Below are 7,574 nucleotides of genomic sequence, written 5' to 3'. Positions count from 1 at the left end.
TGGGTTTCTGAGACTGTAATTCTTTGTGGGAGTAGAAAACCCAGTCTTTCTCCTGCAGAGCTGCTGGTGGTTTTGAACTGCGGACCATGCAGATTGCAGCCCAGTGCATAAGCACTATACCAGCAGGGCTCCATAGAAACTCAATTGTTTTATATATGTTCGTCCTTTTGCTCCTGCTTCTGAAAATAGGGCCACACCTGAGGTCACTGAGTAAGGGCTAATCATCAGGGAGCCTCAGGCAGTTAAGCCCAGGAAGTTGGTAGTGAGGCTAGTAAAAGCTGGAAAGCCAGAGGCCCAGGGGAGATTCCAAATATTCTGAAAATGCAAATATTTGGCTCCCTCCTGAAGACATAGAAGTTTTAAGAAGATATCCTCTCCCATACCCACTCCTTGTTCCAAGGTAAAGATGTCAGCCTTGAGAATGTAAGAGTGGAAAACCTTCAGAAGAGATCGGCACCAGTAACAGCACAGCCTTGGACTTGGGAGAAGGCAGCGCCAGGAGAAACACAGGCAGAGGCCAAGAGCAAGCAGAACCTGGCATCTTCTGAGCAGAGAAGTGGCAGCAGAGAGATCAGAGAGGGGTGGACGGAGCCTGTAATGCATTCGATTAGAGGAGTCCACCAGTGAGACCAGCTAGCAGTGGAAACAGTGCCAGGAGAACACGGGAGCCTGTTTGGCTTACAGGGTCCAGGACTGTGTCCTGAGGCTATGGGACTCTGAGACATGCCCACCCAATGTCTTAAGAGTAAACACTGATGTTCTATCATGAAACTATTAAAATGAACCTTGGTTTTAGTTAGTTTCTATCTACTTTCCATGTGCTGACACTCAGAGAGCATCTTGCATCTTCTGGCTCTGGTCAGAAGACTGTGATCTGTAGGGAGGCATCCCTCCCGGGGACCAATTGGTGTGTGTAGCACATATTATTTAAAGAACTTGTGGGTGCATCAAAAGTGAGGCTGTGGTTTTAATAGTCAAGAAAAAGACTCGTGATTCAGGACAGAATTGGAACAAAGAAGTAGTGATCCATGGATGAGTTTCGGAGTATTTTTGAAGGCAGGGCTGGCAATTTTTGTAGTCGGTGTGTTTTGAGGTGCGTGCATGAGAAACCAGGGGCCAGGGTGACTCAGTTATCGCTTGAACGACTGGTGATGCGTGATGGTCTCCACCGAGAAAGGGGACTGGGAAAGGGGCCAGTTTGGAGGAGGGAGAAAATTGAACTGACTATTTTTAGTTTGAAGAGGCTATTAGACTTCCAAATTGAGATGTCAAACTTGCAGTTGCTGAGGTGGATATAAGTTTAATGGAAATTCCAAACCTTGAGAATTCGAGAGGTTATCTTCAGTAAAAATAATATAAAACTAAAGATAAAAAGTAAGGGACACTATAAATAGATATATGTTTAGCAGGAAAAGGAAATCATAATGCATTATAAGTATCAGAGAGGTTCTAAATGCTAATATATCATAAAAATTTAAAAGCCCTCAAACATAATATTTTAGTTAGGTGCCTGATACAACTTTGTAACCTCCATTTTAAAACCTTTATACTCTTTTATCACTATTTATCAGTGTTAGATTGACTGTTTGGTAAACATAATGTTTTCTAGTTTTCTACATATCTCTGGATGTTTAAGAGAATTTTCATTTTTTCTTAATTGATGCATACCATTTCATTGTATAACTATACCAGGCTTTATTTATAAATTCCTCTATAACAGAGATTTTGGTTGTTTCCATTTGCCTCAATAAACATAGGTGTGCCTATGTCTGTCCATGTGGTAGTCTTTTTTTCTTTATGGTATATACCCAGTAGAGAAATTGCTGGATCATAAGGTACTTAGATTTGAATTTGGTTAAGGATGAACTTACAACAACATTTCAGTTTGCACCAGCCCCTGAAACTTATAAAAGCCTACCCACCGTCATTTAGTCCGTTCTAAAACATACTAACCCTGTAGCATAGCATTGAACTGTCTTGTAGGGTTTCGGAGGTTGGAAATCTTTACGAAAGCAGACTGCCACATATCTCTTCCACATGGTGGCTGATGAGTTTGAACCATTGACATTTCATATAAAAACTCTGTGTTTCCAAATTACTAGACAAATCATCTCTCTGTTCTTAAAAGTTGGCTGTAAGGAGATGAGCCAGTCAGGGTGCGATGTAACAATGATGAGAAATACAACTTTCCTCTAGTTCCTAAATGTTTCCTCCCCGCTCCCACTTCCATGACTCGAATTCTATCTGGCAAGACTGGCTAGACCAGAGGAGGTACACTGGTACAGATAGGAACTGAAAATACAGGGAATCCAGGGCGGATGAGCCCTATAGGACCAGTGGTGTGAGTGGCAAAACAGGGAGGGTAAAGGGAGAATGGGTAGGAAAGAGGGAACCGATTACATGGAACTGTGTGTGACCTCCTCCCTGGGGGACAGACAACCGAAAAGTGGATGAAGGGAGAAGTCGGACAGGGCAAGATATGACAAAATACCCATTTATAAACTATCAAGGGCTCATGCGGGAGGGGGGAGCGGGGAGGGAGGGGAAAAATGAGACCTAATGTCGGGGGTTTAAATGGAGAGAAAATGTTTTGAGAAACGATGTACAAATGCGCTTTACACAATTGATGTGTGTATGGATTGGGATAACAGTTGTATGAGCCCCTAATAAAATGTTAAAAAAGAAAAAAAAAAAAGTTGGCTGTAATGGTCCTGATTGGGAGCACCAGCCCAGTGATGGTCTCCAAGAAAGCCATTGGGAGTTGATTCCTCCATGACATCACTTGTAGCCAGTCTCCCTCACACTCTCAAACGCTTTTTGAATACAAGGCACCTGCCAGAAGCCACAAGGGACATCTATGCTCTTTTGAGAACAAACCAATCAGTCTTAGAAGAAATATGACCAGAATGCTCCTTAGCATTGAAGATGGTGCGTTATCCTAGAAAACAGGATATGTCTGGTCATGTAGAAGATCAGTGAGAACAAAGGCAACCGGCAATGAAATGAACTGACACAACAATTACAATTCCTGGCAATATAAGTTCTGTTGTCTATAGGGACATCATGATCAGAGCCAACTTGATAGCAACTAACAATAACAATTAATCAAAAATACATATTAGTTGCAGTGATTATTAAAAAAAGAAAAAAACTTAAGACAGAGAAAAAAGTCAGTGGGTTAACGACAGCTTAGCAATGCTTTCCATAGTGGATATTGATGGCCACCCACTTTCTGTTGGCCAATCTTTCAGCATTTGCAAAACATCCCACCTTTTGACTCCTATCTTCCTGAAGTGTAAACAAAAAGACTCCTTGTTTCTGCCTGCCTTGATATTCAAATGTAGGTATGTGACAAAGTCTTCACCAATCAAATGCATTCACAGAAGGCTTTGTGACAGAAGAATATAAGACACAGAAGCAGGTTCTCAGCAGTTTCCCGGTTTCTGGTACAGCTGGGGAGTGGTTTCCCTGGGTGTCCACCATCAGTGGCACACGTGTCCAGCAGTGACAGGCATACAGACTTCATCACACTCAGCTGCGATTTGTTTTGGTGTCGCTTCTGCATTGTAGCCTCCAACGCTGTTTGAAGATTCAGTACACAAAATAATATCCTTCAATAAATACCTCTTCTCCTTGTGCAGCTTAAGATTCTTTTATTTGCCACTCAGAAGCAGGGATTCCCTGAACAAGATACCCACCACTTTTCTCTCCATAGAAATGGATACATTGAATTCCCAGTGCTTGAATGCTATTGGATGGTTAACTAAATCCCCTTGATCACTGAGCAGCCTCCTGATTATTATTTGCGTCTACAGGGAGCTAAAGCATGGAAAATGCTGATGTACATGTTCTAAGCATCGATGTGGTTTTACTTCTCATCTCTAATTCATCAATATTAACTCTGATTTGTGTATTTTTGTGTGTGTGTGTGTGTGTGTGTGTGTGCAAAGTTTGCTTTTAGTAATTAGTCCTAAGAGACGAGCTTACCCTCTGTGTAATGACAAGGTAATATCGCTCAATTCAAGAGCTGGGTTTGGGTCAGAAACTGGTCCTCAGCATAGTTTTTTAGTTAGTTGGTGAACTTGATACTGAGCGGCACCGGGTCCAATTCTTGGTGACATCTTCATATTCCCTTGTTTTCCTTTCAGTATTTACAATGATGACTATTGCTTTTAAAATAATTACTTACATGGCTCGTTTTGTACATGCTGAATCCTATATACTTGCAAAATGCTAGGGCAGCTCACTGGTACCAGAACATTATTCTGTATAATATTTTCAGATTTCAATTTAATCCCTCTTCATAGGCTAATCCATCCTAAATGACAAATGAAATGAAGGTAAGGATAGGTTTATAGCTTCAGAGTAAGGAAAGAAGAGCAATGGAAAGAAACAAGTAGGATGTGGGCATTGACTAAATCATCTCTTTCAGAGATTAGGAAAGAACTGCACCCAACTGATATTCTTCTTTACAGAAATGATTCCCGTTTAATATTAAATAAATCCTACGGAGTGTTATGGGACTCTTTGTACCTGAGTTACTTTCTTTCATTTGATCAATGCATCATTATTCCTTTCACAGTCTTCCAAATAATTGAATCAGCTTAAGAAACTGCCTTGGTGACCACATAAATAAGAAGCTGTTTCTTGAGAAATAATGATTTAGATCTGACGATTTTAAGTGTAAGCCCATCTCAAAAGGTTCTTCTATGAAAAGCATAAGGAGCAAGCATTCAAGTGTACTTCAGGGAATTAACAATAAAATTGAAAGTGGTTTTAGAGAAAAAAGAAAGCGCCAGACTCTAGGAAAAGCCCAGAGTCATGTACAAAGAATTCAAACTGACTCTAGCTGTTAGAGCAGTGGTTCTCAACCTGTGGGTGGTGACCCCTTTGGGGGTCGAGTGACCCTTTCACAGGGATTGCCTAATACATCCTGCCTATCAGCTATTTACATTATGATTCATAATGGCAGTTATGAAGTAGCAATGAAAATAATTGTATGGTTGGGGCTCACCACAACATGAGGAACTGTATTAAAGGGTCGTGGCCTTAGGAAGGTTGAGAACCCCTGTGGTAGAGAATAGTTTATGGTAAAGATTTCTTTTAAATTTACTGCCACTGAGTCAATTCCACCTTTCACGGACCCAATTGGGACAGAATAGGGCTGCTCCTTGCCGTTTCTGAGACTGTACATCGCTATGGGGCCAGACAGTCTTATCTTGCTCCTGCTGGGTCACTAGTGGGTTTGAACACTCAACCTTGTGGTTAGAGATTCAACTCTCTCTTTTTCATTTTCATTGTTTAAGCAACAGAGTTTGGATTATGTTTATTAAGAAAAAATAGTTTTACTGGCATATAATTCACAAATCAGACAATTCAATAGTTCAGTAACATTAAGAAATGTGTGCAGTCATCACCATAATCAATTTTAGGACATTGTCTTCTTTTCTTGAACTCATTGTTTTGTTAGCTCCTCGTTTCTCTCCAAACTCCTCTGCCATGCCTTTAGATAATTATTAATCCAGTTACTCTATAGATTTACCTAACCTGGATTTCATATACAGAAAATCACATGAACAACAAGAAGCAAACAAACAAAACATCCACAACAAATGTCAAAATAACAGAATAAAAAGTCGATAGAAAAGGAAGCAGAAAATATTAAAAATTGAAACAACTTTTAAATGGGTCAAAATGGAGGTTGAATGATAAGGTGTTACATTTTGAACTAATTTGCTAATTTAACAATCTGCTACAATCAACTTTATGATTCTCTCTGCCTGAAAGCAAGGCTACTCACATCCTTGCATTATGCTCAGAGAGGATTCATTAGAGGATTAATCAAGGTGGGAACCCTGCAAGTAGATTTGGGGCTTCTACTGTTATCTTTTGTTAAGTGCCATCCACTCAGTTCTAGTCCATAGTGACTGCGTTAGGCCGGGTTGACCAGAGAAACAAATCCAAAGACACTCATCTATGCACAAGAAAGAGCTTTATATCAAGGAGTAATTGTATATCAAGAAAACATCCCAGCCCAGTCCAGATCAAGTCCCTAAGTCTGATACTAGTCCATATGTCCCTCTTCAAATTCACACAGCTACACGCAATGATGCAGAAAGCACGAAGATCAAAGGCCATTGGGTGCAAAGTTGTGTGGATCCAATGGTGGTGGCTGCATCACAGGTTTTGCAGCAACCAGGATCAGCCTGCAGAAAGGTGAAGGTGGTGAGAGAGAGGAGGAGGTTCCCAGGACCCTCCTTATGAGAAGGCCACTGCCACAAGGAGTCACCATCAGGCAGTGATCTAAATGACAGGCTAGACCCCTCCTCCCACCCAACATTTTATACATCTTCAAGTTGACACGAAATTACATAACGACCAGAGAGACCACATGCACAATAGAAGGACACACTACCTGGTCTCCCACCTTCCTCACAATCTTCCCTATGGTTGAGCCCATTGTTTCAGACACTTGTCAATCCATCCCCTTGAAGACTTGCCTTTTTCTTGTTGCTCCTGAGTGTTCAGAATTTAAGCTCTGACATTGTTTCCTCCTCGGAATTTTGATTTTATTATTTGCAATTCTTGGATCACACAGACTGGTGCGCTTCTTCCCCATGAACTCAGTTGATGCTCCATTTTGCTGGCTGCTTTTTTAAAATTTTAAGACAAGCCTTTAACATCCTAGACACTATTCTTTCTGATAGCTGGGCACCATCTGATTTCTTCGCTGCACTTTGCTATAGCAAAAGTGCTTATCCCATATCTTCATGAACACCACAAGTATCAAATCAGGTCATTGTCATAAGCACCAGTTGTTCTTAGATTAGAACTGTGATTCAGTGTGAACCCAAAGTTCATTTATATGTCTGTGGTTTGCATATATATACGGTTCACTTTAGAGACATCATTACCATTTTGTAATAGAGAACATTATAAATCATTCCCATGGGGCATGTTGTCCCTACAGAAAGACATCGTGCTTGGTCAAGTGGGGGGAGGGGGGTAGGGAAAAGAGGAAGGCCGTTAAGGAGATGGATTGACACAGTGCCTGCAACTATGGGATCAAGCATATGAACAATTATGAGCATGGGGTAGGACCCGGAAGAGTTTTGTTCTGTTGTATATTGGGTCACTATGGGTCATAACCAACTTGATGGCACCTAGTGACAGCAATAACATGAGGCATGATATAATTCTGTTGATAGAACCATTAATTTAGCCAACCATATAGAATTTAAAACTCTGTTGAGGAAAGGAAATTATACATGCATAGGCTGGCTTTTTAGACAGCAATACATGAAGTGTTGACTTGTACAGATTTAAAGTTCAAAAATGAAGATTAGCGAAAGGGCAAAGCTTTCGATAGCACTCATTAACAAAGGCAGATTCATGCCTGCCAAACTCACACATGTCATAAAAACCAAAGAAAGCCCGGCTATCAAAAGATATAGTGTCTGGGGTCTTAAAGGCTTGAAGGTTAACAAGCAGCCATCTAGCTCAGAAGCAAAAAAGCCCACATGGAAGAAGCACACTGGCCTGTGCAATCACAAGGTCTTGAAGGGATCAGGTAT

This window comes from Echinops telfairi, unplaced genomic scaffold, assembly GCF_000313985.2.
Source record: "Echinops telfairi isolate 266 unplaced genomic scaffold, ASM31398v2 ScPeMD7_3533;HRSCAF=4204_0, whole genome shotgun sequence".
In the NCBI taxonomy this organism is placed as follows: Eukaryota; Metazoa; Chordata; class Mammalia; order Afrosoricida; family Tenrecidae; genus Echinops; species Echinops telfairi.
This window is presented reverse-complemented; position numbering follows the sequence as displayed.